The sequence below is a fragment of the Eufriesea mexicana genome, unplaced genomic scaffold (assembly GCF_001483705.2).
Source record: "Eufriesea mexicana isolate 0111107269 unplaced genomic scaffold, ASM148370v2 scaffold5018, whole genome shotgun sequence".
In the NCBI taxonomy this organism is placed as follows: Eukaryota; Metazoa; Arthropoda; class Insecta; order Hymenoptera; family Apidae; genus Eufriesea; species Eufriesea mexicana.
In genome coordinates this window covers 380312-401175 of record NW_016912973.1, presented here as the reverse complement: position 1 = coordinate 401175, position 20864 = coordinate 380312, and the positions used below count along the sequence as shown (strand labels likewise).

At 38.3% G+C, this 20864-nt stretch overlaps 1 pseudogene; it reads right to left on the bottom strand.

Moving 5' to 3' along the window:
* Window positions 1–80: 80 nt before the first annotated feature.
* On the bottom strand, window positions 81–7352 carry LOC108551778 (ATP-binding cassette sub-family G member 4 pseudogene; annotated as a pseudogene).
* Between the last annotated feature and the right edge of the window lie 13512 nt (window positions 7353–20864).

Sequence of the window (20864 nt, the reverse complement as noted above, 5' to 3'; positions counted from 1 at the left end):
TTTTTTTTTTTTTTCTTTTTTTTTTTTTTTCTTTTCTTTTTCTCTTTGCGATAATCTTTGCTCCTTTCATTGCCTTTTCGCTTGAGACTTTTTTTTTTTTCTTTCTCACTCGAGCTTCCGTTTGTACATTACACGCTCCCAGTATTAGATGATACACGAACCATCATATCCTGCTAAGTTTTGTCATTTTATTGATTTTAAGTGCGTCTTCTTTTAAGTTCTAGTAATTAATCGTCTGCTTAAACGTAAATACAAAAAGATATACATAATGTAGATACATTTAACTGTTAAGGTATACTTTTAAACTATCGGCCAAGTACAGTGTACCATACTGTATTCGCTCATATCTCCTTTAATCACACAGCTGTAAAAGCTATACAAATGTCGTCAACCTACAAAGGTTTATAATACAGATTTTCAACGTTTTCAGGAAGAATGCGTTGATTTTTCTTCTTCTTGCGTCATTGAAATCGATAACTACACACGGTTTGTGATAAGTAGAAAATCGATGGACAAATGCACAGATTTCTTATGATAATTCTTTGGTTTATGATTTTCTAATTGTTTTACGCTACAGAATTAAGCATGACTGCGCTGAATTCAAACATTTTTTTCCCTATTTCAAGGAAATCATATCACCAATGATACTCGATGTTGGCACCTACGTCATGCATTTATATTTGCTAATTTTAATATAAATTATACGCTATATCATACCCGAAGTAGAAAAAAACACGAAGTATACAAATCGTCGGCACTTTAATAGTTTTCCTTGGTAGATGCAACGTGTACGCGGGGAACTAGTAAGAAATTAATCATTCGGGAAACTCAACAATCACAGGAATGTCCACACGAACGGAGGTCACAAAAGTTACCATTCAAATCGAAATGGAAAGCATAATTTCGTTTTGATGCACTCATTTCTATTTACATGTTCACTCGACACTTTGTTGTCTCGTCTTCATTCACTCTCGACAACTCGATATGCTTTTGGCAAGGCTTTCAGCGTCCAACGATTAATCGTCAATACACAGCCAATATTCCGAAAATTTGTCGTCTTAAAAGTTACATTACGTTAAAGGTGGAAACTAAAAGTCTTCTTATGCTATAGAAAGTCTTCTCTTGAGCAACACGTAGGCAGCGAACTTAAATATCACGTAATTGCAAAACAGTAGAAGAATATCGATCCAATACTTACCTTCCGTCATCGACATGTCATCCAGTAACGTAAAAGGCACGCTGTAGTGACAGTACATTTTCGAACAGGGCAGTTTTTCGCGATCGAAACCGTAGATCGCGATAATGAATGCGTGTAACGTGTACTTGAGATAGTTCAGATAACTAACGTAATATAGAATACGTGGCATATGGTTGAAAAAAGCAATGAATCCCGATAAAGTTAACATAGCAGACAATAGGATGGCGCCCAGAAATGTTCCATTTACGGGATTCATCGTGATGCCTATCAAAAGACCGAAACTTTCGGCTATGAGTGTAGTCATAATGGCTACTGTCAAGTACATAAGAAATCTGTTCATATCCATGGGTTGCCGACTCAGAAAATAAGAAGGAGAGCTGCAGATGAAGGCAAATAGTATTTGTAGGGGCACGTTGCATATAAAGGAAGCCACGTAATATGTCCTTAACTGATACCAATTGTTGAATCCTTCCTTCTTTAAGGTCGGTATTTCCGAGGGAAACTTGAGCACCGCAGGCATCATGCTTGTATAGCACAGATATACGGAAGTGATTACAAAAAGCCCAACGTTGCTGAGAGTTTTACTTCCATCCTGACCAGCATCGGTAAATAGCAAGCCTAGCAAGATTCCTGCCATGAAATGGAGAAGTATCTTTAAATGGACCATTGTCCAATCTCTGAGCAGTTGCACCATACAGTAATGCAATAATACGAAAAATCTCTGAAATTCTGACGGTGGTTGGATCAGCACGGTTGTCTTTGTTTCATTTGCATAATAGTGAGTTTGCTGTGACGTTTCCAACCGCCAAGATGTCTCATTTTTAGTGGCCAACTTCACCAGCTGATCATTGAAATTTCCATACTCGTTGCTCACCACTTCGATCATGTAATCAGCTGGATTGTGATATTTGGGACAGTGAAGTCCAACACTGGCGAAATAGGAAATCGTATTCTTCGTAGCTCCTTCGTACATACAACTGCCATCAGCTAACAGATACACATAGTCGAACATCTCGTATATAGCAGCACTAGGTTGATGGATCGTACATACGATGGTTCTACCAGACTTGGCCAGGTCGTGTAATAGTCTGATACACTGATTAGAAGACAAGGAATCCAGACCAGTCGTTGGTTCGTCGAAAAACATTACCGGAGGATTATCCAGCAACTCTAACGCGATACTCAGTCTTTTCTTCTGTCCTCCGCTCAGTCGATTGCATCTCGTCTGCTTCGTTTTGCTCAGGTCCAAGTTGTCCAGCATGTCATCGATCAGCATCTCTTTCGCCTTCTGACTCAAACTGTTTCCGATCTTCAAGCTGACAGCCATCCACATTGCCTCCATCACGGTGAACAGCGGATGTAATATGTCGTCTTGTTGAATGTAACACGACTGCTTCTTGTACTCTTTCCACGCATGTTTGCCATCGTTCCCGATATATTCGATCTGACCTGTCCACTTGTCATTCACGAATCCCGTCAGAATGTTCAACAACGTGGACTTGCCCGCACCAGAGGGTCCCATTATGGCCGATAGTTCCCCGGACTTGAAGGTTCCGCTGACTCCTTTCAGAATTTGCTTCAAAGGACCTCGAAAGCCTTGTCGACTCTCGAAGGTGATATCAGTGAATTCGATATCAAACGTCCTAGCCTTCGGGAGGTTCAACAGCACCACACGTTGGTACATCTCGCGCTAGTGATCCGTCTGACCTACTGAGAGGAGATCGCTCCTCGTCGTGGAACTTCTTCTTTGCCTCTCTCCTGTTCTTCGACTGGGCGTCGCGAAGATCGCGTGTTATCTGTCTGCTCTTTATCAATCGGCTACAAACAATTCCTAGCCAGCCTCTAAACGGGGTCAGTTGCTCGTTTCGAGGGAATTCATCGATTCTCGCAAACTTTAGGTGACAAGTTTCAACTAAAACATATTTTCAAAAATTTCCCAAGATAAGGCTCATATTTCGGTTAATCGCGATAATATTTATCAACGTCCTCAAAATTTCCACGAGATCTTGTTTTCTTCAGCTCATATCAAAGGAGAGGGTGGATTTTTTGATAAGCACGACCCGTTAAATTATCCACAATTAGCATTAGGAGCTTCGTAAAATTGGGTATTTAGCTTAGTTTATTTTTCTCGGTCTTCTGAATTTCTGTTTCCCCGGTATGCGAATCGAAATTTCTTCTGCACCTGTAACGAAGAGTTAGGTTTTTATTACGATAGCTATGCAGGTTGATGAAATCATTTATTACTAGCTTTTCAGTTCAGTCGATGAATTACAAGAAGCTGTATCGCTTATGCTTAAAGAAGAAAATGTGGAATGCAACCAGTTCTACGATACTCGTGGATTATATTATTTTATCCTACAACGGTATCAAATGTCAGATATCATATATTAATATCTAAGTACCTATTACCATTTTTCTTACGGCCATGCAACATCATCAACGCTTTGGTTCTTATTAGTCTCACTGTTTCTAGATAGTCCATAGTAATGTACAGAGGTTCACTGAATTCTTATCGGTAACACTGTCATTCCCTGTACGATAAGTTGTACACCAGCTAAACATAGTGGTGCATTAAATGTATCTTTTGACAATGCCCACGTATAAAATTCATGTATAAACAAGTCGAAGTATCCGAAATGATGTTTAACCTTCGAGTTGCATAAAGTTCGAACACGATAAACGAATACTCGTTGTTTTTGGCGAAAACATAAGTTTTTGTTTCATTAACAGTTGTGCGTGAAACTCTGTCTGCCTATAACTACTACTGACACTGTAATTATTATTTGTTTCACGTACGTCAAATGAAAACTTGGTGGCAATTATTCACCAAAGACAAGAACAAAAGAAATGTAAAATACAAAAAGAACATAATGGCAATTGCATGCTACGTAATTAAAATATGCGAGCATTAATTTGCGAGCATCACACTGTTAGCTGCTTTAAATAAAAATTGAATTAAACGGATATGAACATGACAACGATTCTTGTCACTTACGTGCAGTTATCGTCGTTCATCAAGTTCGAGATTCGTTATAGAAGCAATTTGAAATTTGTCTTTAAAATAATGGCAAGTTTACCCGCTATTATGATTAATTAAATCTCGATCTACTTTATATCTGTCTAAATTAGTCAAGGCTAAATCATGCGGCGAAAAATGAAGAGATTGTTATAGATGCGAGACGAATAATTCGGATTCCATTTCTGAAACATAGTCAACGATTTTCAAAAAAAAAGAATAAGAGGAAGGAAGAAATTAACACAGAGCTTTTCAGCTGTTTATCTTTGTAAAAACATCAAGTATCACGTACATAAAATACTTTCAAAGTAAACACAAGCACAATTTAACTTTAATCGTGCTATAAATTACTTTGAAAATTATTTTAATCGGACAGGAGATAAATAGCGCTATATATGCGAGTTTCATCTGAATACACTTCCTCTCACGTTGCATTTTCCACTTGTTAGACAATTGATATTTTTATGCCAACATTTTATATCATATTCTCAGTAACTTATTGACTTGATAATATTATTCCTAAAATTTTCCTCTCATTTTTATAAATATCGTTTCAATAAGTCGCATACTCATTTATTTTCTTTTTCTTCTCTTCTTATGGAAAGATTGTAGTAATGTCACTTGTTTATATATACACACTCGACACAGTCACAATCAATCGTAGCAGCTGATCAATAATTAAGTTACATCACACATAAGCATTTTTCTATCCTCGAAGAACCGAGATGATTGCTGCGAATCTCTGATTTTGCAATTGTTGTAACAGCAACTGTAATATGGATTTCGATATTTGTGATTATACTTGGCATCCATATCCCTACGAGTTCGCACTATTCTTCGTCAACCGGACACATAACCACAGCAGTTAAATTCAAACAAATTTCAGAATGACAATGTCGTGTGTAAAACGAGAAGGTAGCAGTGAATATGCGCGTCGGAATTGTTACGCATAGGTCACACGTGAAGAGGTAAACACTGTGATCGACCTAACTGTCATGATAAAGCAATTACTACGAGCTGAAGGAACGGCATGTATACAAACTCGATAAAGTCCGAAATCATAGTTAAGATAACGAAATAAAAGTGGATAAGAATGGTAAGAATAAACACGATGCAAGGTCATAACTTGGAACCGGTTATATAATAAGAAATAACGAGATTATTACGATCAAGATGTGACATAAAAAAAAAATTTCCAGTTACGATACATTTTCTTGTAACACGTCTAAAATTAAGCGATCCCAGCTGAAGTAAAGTTAGCTAAATATCTCAGTTGTGATCCTACGTGCACACATAATACCGAATTAAAAGCACGAGCCTGAAGAAATGCGCACACATGGCATTCGTTTAATTAGTGTGAATCATAAACGCAATAAAAAAAATACTGATTATACGGTATCATTTCGTACAGATGATAAACAGAGTGTATTAATCGATCTGTGTGAACGAAGAATAAGAAGTTGAAATGTCAAAATTTTAAACGACTCGAAACATTTCCACACGGTGGCGTAGCAGAAGAGATTTTGTGAACTCGCTGTGTATAACACAAGTAATAAATTTGTAAATTCGCAAAGAATCATACAGAAACATAAATCAACGAATAATAACTGAACCACTCGCACTGAACAAAAGAACAAAACTGCGTGTATTCCAAAAAATTAATTTAATATTAAAATCTCATAACATTAAACTAATTGTAAAAGAAATATTTATGCCATTGAATATCTACCTTTACACACTGTCGCTCTGGGAACAACAACCTTTTGAAAGTAATTTAAATTGCTAAATGTGACATTGTTTCCGATTCAAGAAAATGTGCTGTGTATATTCCGATTTAATTTTATTTCAAACGCAACGCTTTTGTATGACGCAAATGCTTCAAAATTTACTTTTCGTCGTACAGCATTCTATTTTTCCAATTTCACGATTATATTCATTTTCGTTTCATTGTCTAAGTATTATTACGTATTTTATGAAATCCGAACACAAATCACTTTCGACTATTATAATGTGGTCATTTTATCGTTTCTATTTTTCTTCTCGCAATTTATAATAATGTACACTGTACAAAGGTACTTTTTACAACAATAATTTCCAATAAAACGATAATCCAGTTAATTAGATTACGCAGCTTCATTAGACATTACACAGTATTGACTACTGTAATTTAATGCCGCTATTAAACGTTTTTCACCCAGTTGTTTATGTGATTTAGAATAGTAGGAAAAATAATACGTTCCGCTTGAATGACATAATCACAAGTGTTAACAATTCTTTGACACCGGCCCTAGGCAGCTGTTTCTCTTCGTTATCTATCTTCGCAACCTTCTTAACGAAATTTTGCGCGGATCTTAAATGCTTTGTGAAGTTTTAGGAACTACAATTACCACGTGTTCGCGTTACATTACGGATAAGCACTCGTAAGTGGAAAACTAACTGAACTATGCAACAGTAACGAAACCTACTTTGCTCGATTCACCCCTCATCTTTTACTTCGTCACGTGCTGGTCAAGTGATCTTTCCTTAACTGAAGTACGACAGAATGTCAATTATCCAGTTTTATCTCCTTAGTTTTACTATTGTCGACAATACTTTTGTTACATTACTTCGTAAACAAATTCAAGCGAATATAAACGCGAACGCGTGAGAAACCGCTCCGCAAGAGTGACCAGAAGACTTTGCTCGATAAAGATCACAGTAAAAATCTCGAAAGCTTTTCCAGTCAGGACTAATCAATAACAATCTTCGATTAACGGCTGACTAGACTAGACGAATCCTCTCTTCTAATTATTTCATTCTTTCCACTTCTCGCGAATAAAATTAGCCGTCCAAAGATCGTTCACACTTCGAGGTGAAACATTTTCGATCGCGATAGTCGATCATCCATCCATCGATCACTCACCGTGTATTCGAATTCCGGGTAATATCGTCGAACTCGTTCCAGAGACTTGACACAAACTACTTCGAGCGACTTTTAAGAACGAATCGTCTCCCGACCCGGTCAAACCGTCGACGATGTGACGAAACGATCACAGATCATAGATTTTGCCCGAGCTGCAACTCGAAGTCACCGCGAGATCAAGAATGCAAATCACGATCGAGCCTGCCGCAGGAATCGCGATGATGTTCCTCACTCGCTACTCGCCCATCTAATGTGCTGCTTTCGTTGTTTCCATGGCCCTCCGTTCCGCGGAACCTGTTCCACCGTTCGCCAGCTCCCTCAACTCGCTGCCAGTTTTTTCTCCTCCGTTTTTCTTCTTTTCCGTGACGGTGCACGTTTTTTCAAAATTGTCTGACATGCTATCACACGAATTTCCCATGATGCGGGAAAAGAATTGCATGAATTATCTATAGAATTCCATTAGTGCACCAATTCTTCCAAGTGTTACTCGCGACGAAACGTATATGTCTCTAGATTCCAATAAATAGAGGAGGTGGGAACATACGAGAGAAGTGTCGCGATAGGTACGAAATTTGAATTGTTCTTCAAATGTTTAATACTTCGTCTAAAAATAAATCGCACTAGCTCTATTTCCGCTTGCAACTTCATACTCGTACCTCTTTTCCCACAAAATTCCTTTCTTCTCGTGAAAAGAAGAAAACGGAAGTATCGAGTACAATGTCATTGAATATTCATGATCAGGAGCAATGAACTGTAAAGTAATCTAGGCAAAATGAAGGTGAAATCTCAAACATTTCATTAATTCTTTCATATAGCAGAATATAAAACAATCGTTTGAGTCATATAGATCAGATTGATAAATCAATGCAAGTTACTGGAGTAGAAACAACGTGGGAAATAAACATATGCAGAAAAGGTTGCTCGTGGTGTAACGTTTCTTAATTACATTAGTTCCTTCCAATTTTTCACTCTATCAGTATCTTCACTAGATTTATGGGAATATGTAAATAAACGATACGGTGACGAGATGGGACACATATTAAACGATCGATGTTGTATTCAACGATTTGAACTGTAATACCCAGTGTCTACGTAAGTAACTACGTAAGTAACACGTAAACGCTTCATACTTAATATTCTCGTACTTTAACGAAGTCAAAACCATCCGATTTTGTTAAATTGAAGAGCAGCCGTTGGTCGATTGTGACATCGTGTTCAAGTGATTATTTAACGTGATTATCGTAATGCACATGTAACTGTCATTGAAAACACATGCCGAGTTTCCTCGTTTTCATTGTGTGGCTGTGTGTCCATTTATTCGTATTTCGTTACCGGAAATAGAAATCGTGAAAAATATCATGCGTCATTACGCAAATTACATTGTTCCTTTCGAGCTTATTGCGATGTTTCAATTTAACCAAGGTGTCCTGACGAAGTTAATAAGGGAACCAAGTAAATGTGATTATTTTCATTTAGCGAGACAAATTTTTGTGATATCTGGGCTCGAATTTGATAAATGGATGCAAATTTAGAACTTTGTATTCGATTTTCTTGCTCGATATTAAGAAACTAAAGACCTAGCAAACATATTTCTAAGGAATCCAATTATTGTGCATCAATAATCGTGTTGAATAACTCATTTTTTGCTTCTTGCTATAGACAAGTTCAGCCACAGCCATAAATACAACGTGCTCACCTTCATTGAATAAGAAGGCAGCCGCTAAAAAGAGCAGATAAATGCATATCGATGGCGGAAATGCATTCTAATCGTTTCTCTGTTAGATCGATTCATGAAATTATTAATTCGAACAAATTGATATTTACACTCTCTACAATGTATTCGAAGGTTAGGTTCATGCTTGAATAACTGTAGAAACGACTCGAGGACAAGGAACAAAATGCCTTTTCTGTTTTTCTCCTTGGTAAAACCAGTTTCCTCGTTGATCCTTCATCGTGGCCATGAACTCATCCACGATTCACGGCTTGACATCAAGGATCGCATGGAAAACGTAAGTTTAAGTTATACGAGACAACTGGTCAGGTGAATTCGAAATTTTTTATTAACTTCCTTCTTCCTTATCCTATCGCAATTTTTAAAACCAGAATCGAGAAGGATTTGAATGAAAAGTGATATTTCTCATGAGAAGCAGTACGTACATACTTCTCGAAGCATTAAAATTCCCCACGCATACTCGACGGTACGAGACATGATTTTCAAAAGATACTGTTGCTCTCTTCCAAACATTTCATTCTGCAATGAGGAATTTATTCACAAAATACAAAATGTTACCAAAGGATAAAGAGAGCACATCAAAGATCAGATACGTTTAGAAAAAGAAAAATTATTTAAAGATTGATGAAAGAAGGATGAAGAAAAGGGAGAAGAGACATCTTTTTGAGAAACTTCTCGTTTCAATTGCAAGCACATATTTCATGCAGGATACATTGCTAATGTACTTATACATTTAGATGTAATGTTAAATAAATGATGTTGAACTGCAGCGATAGACACAAAACAATTATGCAAATATATAAAAACAAAAAAAAGAAAGAAATAAAAATAAGAGAATACTAATTTACCTAATGCGACTTTACGTGATTCATTGGATATCGTTGACTTTTAGAATTGACGCAATTTCAATGGTTTACTAACGATATTACGCAACTATTACTTCTTATCGAGTAACCTCCGTCTATTCCTCACGATAAATTTGTTAAGCACAAATATATATACAGGGTGTCCCGTTTGAAGATTTGTATTCAATTATAACCTAAGCTATAGTTCGTTTCGAAAATGCTTTTTAAATGAAACTCACCCTGTTTCAAGGAGGACATCTTATAATCGTCATCGATTTTTGCTAGGTGAACATGCTTCCGAGATTTCAAGGGGACCTTTGTTTTTATAAATAGAAATATATATTTTTCATATGTAAACGGACAGTGCAACTCAAGGTGAATTCGTTAACTGTAATACTTTTGCTCCCGTCGAAACAGGGTACGTTTCATCTGAAACATTTCTTGAAACGCAATATAGTTTAGGAAATAAAAAAAATGTTCTTAAATAAACAAAAAGTAGTCTATCACAGTACAGGAAAAATATTTGCAAATTCATCATAGTACATTGCAATTTCTCAGTAAATAAATTACATTCGAACAAATATGCTGTTTAAAATAAGCAGAATAATTACTATCCATGTGAAAGATAATTATGTAAACGTAAATATTATGTAGTATGTAAGCAATTAAATGCATAGCATGAATAATATATACAAATTAAAAGTTGACAAGTCACTCATAGAAGAAGTTGTTATAAGTTATATGGTAATTTCACATGTAAGTTTCAGTTTTCATTAACAGAGATGTACATTCCAATTTGATTAATTCATGAACACACAAACACTATGACCATCTAGTGGCAAAAGAACTGAAGCTAAATACTGGATACAAAAACTTTTAAGTGCGAATGCTTCAAGTCTTCGTTGGAATTTTTAACACTCTAAATGCTGATATTAAAGGATGAAATTGTATTCACAAATATTATTTCACTCGGAATGTCGCAAAATAAAAATGAAGAACTGAGGAATGTTATGTTTTAATTTTAGTATCCCATGGCAAGTACTACTCTTCTATCGCTAGATGGCAATAGTGTATGGTCGTCCGTAAATGAACTAAATCTTCAATTTTAATAAAAATATTTATATTTAAAATATTAATTTATAAACTTTTATATTTGCACTTTTCCTACATTAATGTTACCGCAATTTTCCCCATTTGAAATTTAATGAAAATTTTTTCAATTATTGCCTTGAATTAATTGTTACGTTGACGTGGAAACCCATACATTAAATCGTCGATGAAGATAAACTCGTGACTAAAGTTAACAACACAGATTATTTATTATTCACTTTTTGTTCTATAAAATGCATAAATTAGTTATATAAGTCCAGGAAAATCTTAAAAATTGTGTTAAGGTTAATTACATTAAATGAATCGATCTTTTCACAGATATATATATATATAACACAAAACCTACATTAAAAACTTGAGAGGTGGAGAAATTAGTGTAAATGTATATGTGTGTACATACTAATCATGTAAATGTGTGAAATTAACGAGAAGTTACAAACGTTACTGACATTTCAGACAATGATTTCTCTTCAATGATTATTTAGAACGAAATTTATATTAAAATCAACACTGAATAATTATTTGCAGTTTAGACTTCAGGAGGCAGCTTTAAAACATTGCAAATTAATCACTGTCACTTTTCACAACTGACACAATGTATTACGAGGTACTAGACACTCATAATGAAAGGAGGTAAATCTGCTCTTTCGCTCCTCGTCTATAAGGTCACTCGATTATACTCGAACACCTCCTCGATTATTCTATATTCCTATTAACAAGCTGCGTCTTTCAATCGAAATTAATACTCTCTAGGGGTGGTGCTGGTACTGTGTCTACTCGTTCCCTCGTCAAATTTACGAAACAATGTAACAATCGAAATTTTTTTTATTAAGTAATTAATTGCTCTTAATTTGAATAGCAAAAAATTTTTGAAGAAAAAGAAAAAGAAAGGAAGAAAAATTAACGATGCAAACAATACTTGTAACCAACGAATTAATACAGGGCACATTATAATTCGAGCCATGACGTAGTATAATCGACCACCCAGATTGAAAATAATATTTTTTATAATGTCTGCAAAAGATGCAAATGTTTGTCATACAGTTCTCGATTACAACCTATTTACTTTCTAATAGTTACTTAACAGTCCTAAATTTATTAATTCTACGGTATACCGTAATATAATAAATTATGTCTATTTTTAAGTATCGTGTTTTAAAGGAATAATGTAACGACAATTACATATGTGTTTGTTGGTTACGTTAGGTTGTGTAATGAAAAGGATACTGTTATCTTACGAAAGTGCTCTGAAAAATAAGGTTAATCGTTTGTAAGTAAAGGACGCGTGCATTTGTGATCTGGTATGCTGGAAATACAGGTTCCTGTTGCAGTCCTCTTTTCTAACCTCTGGTAACCGTTTCGGTCTAGAGGTATAGACGTTTGGAGCGATGAAACAGGGTGTTGCTTTTATCAAGGAATGATAGTTTCAATCCAAGTTCCTCGAATCTGCTTTCAAAACTTTCAAATCGAATATGGATATTCCTATAACTGAAATAACATACTTAAACACGCATAGTTATCAGTTTAAGATATTGATAAATATTTTTCATACAGACTTTAAACAAAATTACAGAATATCTATTCAGAAACCTACTCTGTTCTAATTATTCTAGAATCAATTGGAATATACAGAGTATATATTCTAAATTAGAATAAGAATAGGAACAAAATACGAAGTAATTGCAGTTACAAAATGCATCTTCGTGACATAGCTTCATTTCACTGAACAGACGAGGCTGCTTTGGGAAGAAGAATTTATCGAGTTCAGCATTTTCTTTCTTCACCTCGAAGACCGTCTAGGGGGTAGAAGTGGTCGGAGAGGTAATTAAAGATGGCGTGCTTTTTCTATTGTTTCTACGTTCTCTTTCTCTGACCCGCCCTTCGCGAGGCGATTCAAGTTGGTGGGGCTAAAAATGGCTGGAAATATTTTCGGAGCCTATCGAGTTGGAGGTGAGTATTCGTCCCCACTCCCCTAAAGGAACTCAGAGGATTGAATAATGGCAATGGCCGATCAAAATGTCCGCTATTGTATCTAGAAAATAAAATGTGAATTTTTCATCGCTGCAATTATAAAGGAAACAATTCTATTTCAGTTTGTTCTTAATAACATTATTTTTCCGCACCGATAAAGATAATCATAAATAGTTTCTCAAAGATACGCAAATGGATATATTAAACACTCGAGCAGTACAATTGTTTCAGAAGGATTAATTCACTCCATCCTCGTGGAAAGTTGCCAAACGAATATCAAAGATGTTCGTCGAAGTATTTGAAAAGCACATTTATACCCCTTTCACTCTTCAATCCATCAGAGAAGTTTCTTTTTCTCTCATTCCATCTCTTATTGCACCGGGTATTGACCAACCAGCATCGTACTATTTTCCTCGAAGGCTTCTCAAGACCGAGAAAATGCTTGCCGTTGTTTTTATTGCTTGAATACGGAAGGTGGAAAGAGGAAAGCAGTAGAAAAGGAAGGAAAACGAGGGTGGCGGAAAGCGAATGGATAGAAAGCTGAAAAGGAAAAGCAAATGAGACTCGATGGTACGGGCTTGAAAGGATGAGGCCAATAATGCGAATGGTATGCAAGAAATCGCGAGTCGTTTCCTATTTCTCTCTTTCCTGTTTTTCTTTTTTCATTCCGAAACTTTTCTGCGCGGAGCAACTTGCGAGGAAACACGCTACCTTTAAGACAACACAACCGACAATACGAGAAACTTCGTAATTAGACTGTTCTATTAGGCCATTACTGCAATTCATAGGAATCAATATACGTGTCTTCACATTTTATTAAATATAGCAGGAGTCAATCAATTTTACAATCGTCCCGGATTAAAGAACACTTACGAATTACCGTGGAAATCGGTAATAAGGAGTAATTGTGTCAAAAGAAAATTTGTGATCCAAAGAAAACTTAGACTATAACCATTCGCAGAACAACACTATCGGATTAATTACGGAGAACAAGTATTTGGCATATAATTAAACGCATTTTTCGAAAGGTGCGAGGCAACACTGAAATCGAGTAAGATACAATTGCGATAAAACGAATATGCGAAACGCGTGTGGCAATCGATGATGCCTTTACTAATGCGTTTCACTAGTATGTAAAACACGAGCTGACCACCGTCCTTTGAAAAAGCCCCACTTTCGAAAATCTTTGTCAAGGGTTGAAATCCGAGCAGCTGCTGTCCTCCCCTTTTACCCCTTCGCTCAGCAACCCTTACCATTTTCGAAGATAACGAATTCCGTGTCGTCAATTAGGATCCTTATAGTTACCTATTCGCTCAGCAACCCTTACCATTTTCGAAGATAACGAATTCCGTGTCGTCAATTAGGATCCTTATACCTATTTATTACCTATTACAAATATAGATCAAATTTGTCGATAGAATGTAACGGTCCTAGTGATTTTTAACGGTTTGCAAAGGAAAAACAAAGGAAATGTAGGATCAGTGAGAAGTACAGAATAAAATTACACAGAGTTTACGCGGAGATGAGGAAGGTCAGTTAGAGCGGCAGTTTATTGATTTAATTGCACGGCAATTGGTTTGCCGTTTGTCGTTAAATTTCATCCGGAACGAAGCAGCGATTCGCTTATTTAACCAATGATTAATCGTCGCCAGTTTTATCTGTAACGAACAAATGACGCTAATGGGTAACCAGAAACGCCATAGAGCGTCGAAACACCATTACCCATCGATCGACATTAGCGGTTACACACGCGAGCTCTGGCAACTTTGATGCTCCTTCATCCGGTGCCGATCGAAATAGTTTTTCAATTTTCACGGACGATTGGTCACCCTCCATTCGCAATTTTCCCGTCGCTTGGCTTTTCGATTATCCACCGCACATCCTGGAACATCGGCTGTCCCGACGCCCAGCGGCAACTAACGCGTCCACGCGCAAAACGTTCCATTCGTCTTTCGTTCCCTTGATTGTGTCGATTGCTCTTGCAAATGAGCCTTCACTGCTTTGCTAATCGATCCAGTCGAGTTTCTCTTTCCCACCATGGTTCTTTAAAGGTGTAGTAAGAAGAAATTGTTGAGAGTCCGAATGCTCGGGGCAAGCCACCGTCTCTGGTTAATTGTATCAATTGCGTATGCAAATTGAAATGTACGCATGCCCGATGACGACGACTGCAACGAAGTTAGTGGCCAATGAAAGTGGAAACCTTCGTACGATTTTCCACTTTCATCGAATCGCTGAATCACCGATATTACTCATCCGTGCAACAACTATGAGGTCGTCGAGAGTTTCGCGTGTACCAGACGAAGATTTCGGTCCTTTGATAATCTCCTGAAAGGGACAAAAGACGGGGAAGGAAAGAAAGAGAAGAAGCAGAAGGGTCGCTTCGGGAACAGAGAGGTGAAGCGGGGATGAGGGTCACGTCGGATAAATTATGATGTGATAAGAAAAGGCGAGTAGCAAAAACAAAAGATGGCGGCTCGTCTGAGAAAATAATAAGACTTTTTGATTGTACTATAAATTTAAGAGACTTTGCCTTTATGAAACTCCGGGGCTTGTGGGCTGCCTCGTCGTCATATTTTTCTCGGGCTTTCAATTGATCGGGAAACATAGAAAGCTCGCGATCGACGATCAGTTGATCCTTCTGGAAGAAATAAATTATTTCTTCAGAGACTGTTAATTCCTTGCCGGAAGGTCACTAGGGCATGAGAGTGAAGGGTTGCGGACGGAAGAGGAAAAGTTGAAAACTCATGTATCGTGAAACAGGTTTCAAACAGCCGGAAGCCTTTCGGTCAGAGTTTTTTCATGCATCGTAAACCCTCAGCCAGGGTTGTCCATAATAAAATTTCATTCCTCCCCGTCTGATGTATTCGAAATATAAATGCCTGCTGAAAGAAGAAGGTATCGTACGAAAGTCAATTTTAAAAATTCATCCAGGAGGGGAAGCTTTTTTTTAAAGAAAGAAAATTTCACAGTAGAGAGCAGGTGAATGTGCTTGATCGAAGAAAAGTTGAGGGATCGTTAAACGGATGATGCCTACAGAGAACACAATTCCTGTGAGTGTGGGGGAGCATAGATGTCGTTGATCGTACGACACTAAAAACTCCGTAGGTTTTAAGAGCCGTTCTGCTCTTTTACGCGCTTCTAAAAAGTGCCAGTAAGACGATAAAGAATGACCCTGAGGGTGCCCTCATAAACTCGAAGAAAAGGTAGGATGCTAATGTTGAGTCGTAAAAAAGGTTGAGTGTAGGTACATCAAAAAATCTCTAAAACTTCTATCAATTTTTCATCTCATTCTATTCGTTCTAATTTTCCTCTTGGCAAAAAATAAAACGGATTCAAAGGCATATACCATCGAGAGTTAACCGACAGTGCAACAAATCTAAACGCGTAAATACATCACTCGGAATTGGCGTACTCGCGCGAAGGTAAGGGAGAAACTAAAGCTGGCTCCAGAAACCATAAAGACTCCCCTCCAACGAGGTCATCCCCTCCTTTCTTTTATTTCCTTGCCAGCTTTCTTTCCTCTTTTCGTGGCGCGCAGAGGCAGAAAGAAAGAACCACCCTCGTAGTTGGAATTGGTTGGAAGAAGAAAGGAGAACGGTCGCTTCGGGGGTGGCGAAGGGTTATAAAGGCAAGAAGAAAGAGCGAGGGAGCCTCCTGTCGACCACCTTCGCCGCTCCAGTATTTTAGATAAGAATAAAGTAAACGGCGAATGGGGTTGCCGGAGGGGTGGTTGCAGTAACGGCCGGGCTGGGGTGCTGCTGGAGGTGGAGGGTGATGCTTCTCCGACTGGGCCGTATCAAAGCAAAAGAGATGAAGCAAAAAGTATGACGATCGATGCTACCGGCCACACGGAGTACAATGAAGACGCTGCGCTTTACTTTTCCTTCCTTTCACCTCTGTTCTCCAACGCTCCGTTCATCGAAGGTTGTGGAAGTAAAATATATATTGAGTATAACCAAGAAGCGTCGACGAATAATCATTTTCATTATAGAATAAATATTGTTTATCAAAGCTTTCTGGAGGAAAATACGAAAGCCAGCCTCCGCTGCTCGGAATCGAAACACGAATGATAAAATTGAGTTTCCGCAGAATGAACCCTATGTATGTATAGAAGGTATCGAAATGATATTTATAGTTATGACAGAAATGTTAACCAACTACCTAACGAATTATCACCTCGAGTAAGTCTACCAGTGTTCGAAAGAAGCGCCAGAGGCACTTAAACCACATGTGCCGTTCATTGTTCCGTAATAGCCTCGTACAAACAATATTTCCTGGACGAGAAGTTCGTGTTTTAATACTCGTTAGAAGTTCGCTACAATTTTCCACGGTGTTAACTGAAAAACGACGATCGTTACTCCTTTTTTCACCACCCAACCTCTCCTCCCCGTAGTTCGTTCGGGCTGTCTTCGAAGCGGGCTTGAGCGTAATAGAGGCGAATGGGGCGGCGGGATGAATTTCCTAATTAAAACTCGCGGGAAACTATTTAAAACTTAAAAAGGAACGAGGCTAGACCCAAAGCAACCCCGGGCCCCATTATCGCCCTCGCCACGAGCAACTTCGGCAAATTATGAATTTCACTGGACTTGGCACAAGCCTCCGAGACAGGGTAACACTCTTGTTCTGGTTCTATTTTTCTTTTCTTCCGCCCTGCTTTCTTTCTTTTCCCCTTATTCTCTCCCCTTTACGCGAAAAGCAAGAATATATCATTGGTGGACTGAATTTCCCGTTACAAATTGCGAGGGCTCGAGAGTAGGAGTATTTTTCCTAACTATTGTACTACATCGTGCGAGACGAAAGAACTTTGACTTTTTCTCCGTTTAAAATACTTCGCATTCGATATGCAACGCGTAGAACCGGAGATACTAAATTAGCAAGGGTAACGAAGACGAGGGTTAGTCGAGAATTTGCTAAAAATTTGCAATGGAGACAATTAATCGTATCAAAGCTGCACATTCCGCCGTTTCGTATTCCCGGAAAAGCAGGATCCAGGAAATGCTTCGAACCTTCCCACATTCTACCTCCGTTCTTTTATTCTGGAAGCTGCTTCTACCCCCTCAAGACTTACTTTAACTGCCGGCAACACGGCGGGCAATTAGAAGCGGCGTCTTTTAAGCCGGGTCATAGATTTTTCCGCGTAACTACACAGCTTAAAGCGGGAAAATTTAAGGGCAGTTTACAAGCCACTTGATGCATGTTGCATAGACGCATTTAATTTCCTTGCCGTTTCCACTTTTCCGACATTTCAAGTAATCTTTATTTCGAATCGATTTAGGCAACAAATTAAAGATTTATTTTCACTGGAAGATGCGAATAGAATCGAGAATTTTTGCGTAATCTTGTCTTCGGCAGTGGTATCCCAAGGGTAGCTTTTACCGAGTAACGAAGGCGACTGCTTTACCGGCTTTAGAACCAATGAACGCTGCCATCTGCGCTGCTTTCAGAGAATGTACAGAGAGTTTTCTCTCCGTCGATCACGAAAGCAACTTTTTCCAGCCAGAAAAGTGCTGATAAGGAACTGAAGGCAGAGGGCGGCAGCGTAAAAGAATTTGATAAAATACTATATTTATTCACTTTGAAAAATCTAAAAAAAAAATTTAATTCTTTTTTTCTTCGTGAGAAAATTATCACCACTCTCGTATCCGTTTGTGACATAGTTGAAGACAAAATTGCGAATAAAACGATCAGTAAATAATGACTGGCTGAACATCAAAGAACGACTGTTCACCTTTAATCGAACTGTTTAGTAGCAATTAAAAGTCCGAGCAAACAGGGAGTCGAAAAAATCCACGGTCTGTCTGTTTCTCCACATTGATTAATTCTTAAGTAACCTGTCGCGCGTAGCTAGTTCCAAGCTCTGTAAATTTGTAATAAGTTCGGCCACGTTAGGTCCGTTTGAATAAATAAAATCGACTACGGATCGATGCTGCACGTTTGCCTGGCAAAAATGTGTACTCGCCAGCGGTGCCTAAATGTCATACTGCCGACGAACGCTAATGAACTTTATAATTAACACGACAGACGAGCTCGCAATGCGACCGGATTACATCGTGTCAAACGAATCGCGGCAAATGAAACGATTACCAGCTGGCTGCCCCGTGAAATTCAACGACGAGGAACGTATGTACGGGACCGACTACGAAATTAATCGGTCAATCGCGTTCCCTGACGCGCTGTTTGCTCCGAGCCCAATCATCCTGTTATCGATTTTTTCTTACAATCTGCAATAAAGCAAGGAAGAAAAATCATCGAAAGCAATATATATTTGATACTGGTTGAGATGGAATTATAGTAGATACGCGAAATTTGGAAATTCTTACCCTTTGCACGCGACAACTTTTTCGTTACAGAAAAATATCGATTCGAAGATTCTCGAAAATTACAAAGTCGCCGTTATTTTTAGAAAGCATAAATAAAGAATGGTATGCAGATTAAAACCCACGGTTATTTTATTTCAATATTCGCGCGTCGTTATATTTTATTTTAGATGTAATACGTTAATTACCGTCGATCCTTAGAATTGTATTAAATGGAGATTCGAAGTAGCGCGCAGACTGCAAATGGCTAATTTTTCAAAATGGAGAATTTTGCACGGTTATACAAATGGAGAATGGAAGCGGCTTTTTTATTTCTAGCACATGAAACCGGTCGTTAAGCCAGCAATATGGTGTAATTATGATACAATTATTCCCGAGCGTGATTCGACGCGGACGCGAATTTGCGTGGGAAATTAAATACGTGCAATTATACGCTCCCGGTTGGGTTAATTATTCAGTCGATCGGCCAATTAATTTTTGTAAGCGTCTCCGGCCCCGCTTGTAATTCGATACGCGTGTATTGGCAGTCCCGATAATCCATTTTCACCGACGTGTTCCTGTGTATCAGCACGAAATTAAATGACTACTAACGAGCCCAATAAAAAGTTTACGACCTAATTTCACTGATCGCAACCGCGACATGGTTTCACGATCCTCGCTGATTTCGCGATTTATCGAGCGCAAATACGCGGGGTGGCAGCCCGCTTTTCATTTTCTCTCAATGTATTAATATGCTTCCCGTTAATATACCCCTCGTTCCTGTTTTTGTTATCTACTTTTAATTCGCCTTTCACGCCACGTTTTCTCGCTGGCCTTCTCATTTAAATCGCGTGGAAATAATACAACGCGAATATCGCTCCCATTTCAAAAGCAGTACGAAAATCTACCTAGATTCGAGTAACGAATAAAAGTATAATAAAAATTCTGACAATCGATCTAAACTCGTCGTATATATAAATTTCGAAGTCACGAATTTGCTTCAACTTTGGAACCATTCCCAAAGTAAGTTTAAAAATTTGAAGCAAAAATTTTCATTTCAAGATTTTGTGATGGTGAGACGAGACAGTAGCATTTTTCAGAAAAATGCGAAAGTTTGCAGCAAGTTTAGAGGCGTAAAATTGGATTTAGAGTACCGTGGAATGGATACGAATGTAGTAGAATCGGACAACCATTGCTAAGAGCGTTCTAAAAATCGCACAACCCGCCCTCGTCTCGTGTTTTCGCTCTTTCTCTCTCGCTATTACAAGTCTGTCATTTTTCATCAGTCGCGGACAGTCTCTTTCCTGCTCGCACTCTAAGCACAGCTAATTCAAAATGGCGTCGCACCCCCTATATCATTCGCAGCCCTGCCTGGCCTCCCTTGCACCCTCCCTCACGCTTCTACGATCCACGACCCTAGCCGAAGCAGCGCGTCAGGGGTGGGGCCACCGAACTATGGCGCCCCGTACACCCTCCAAGCCTGCACCCTAGATCCTCACGCTCTTCGCGTCTCGGAACTCGACCAACAAATTGAAATCCCGCATTTTCCACGAGCCTAAGCCTAGCTAGCTTTCCGTCTGCTGCGCATACGATCTCTCACGGGGCTTCCTGTTAACCCTCCGCTATGTCCCGTGCATATTTTTCTGCAAAAAAGCCCCGTTTCTTGTCCTTCACAACGAAGCGTGGATTTTAACGAATGTGACAGTAGACTTTTAGTTCTGAAATTTCTTCAAACATGCATTACGGACTTGAAACGTTACTTATGGCAAGGAGAAATTCGATATGACGAAATTT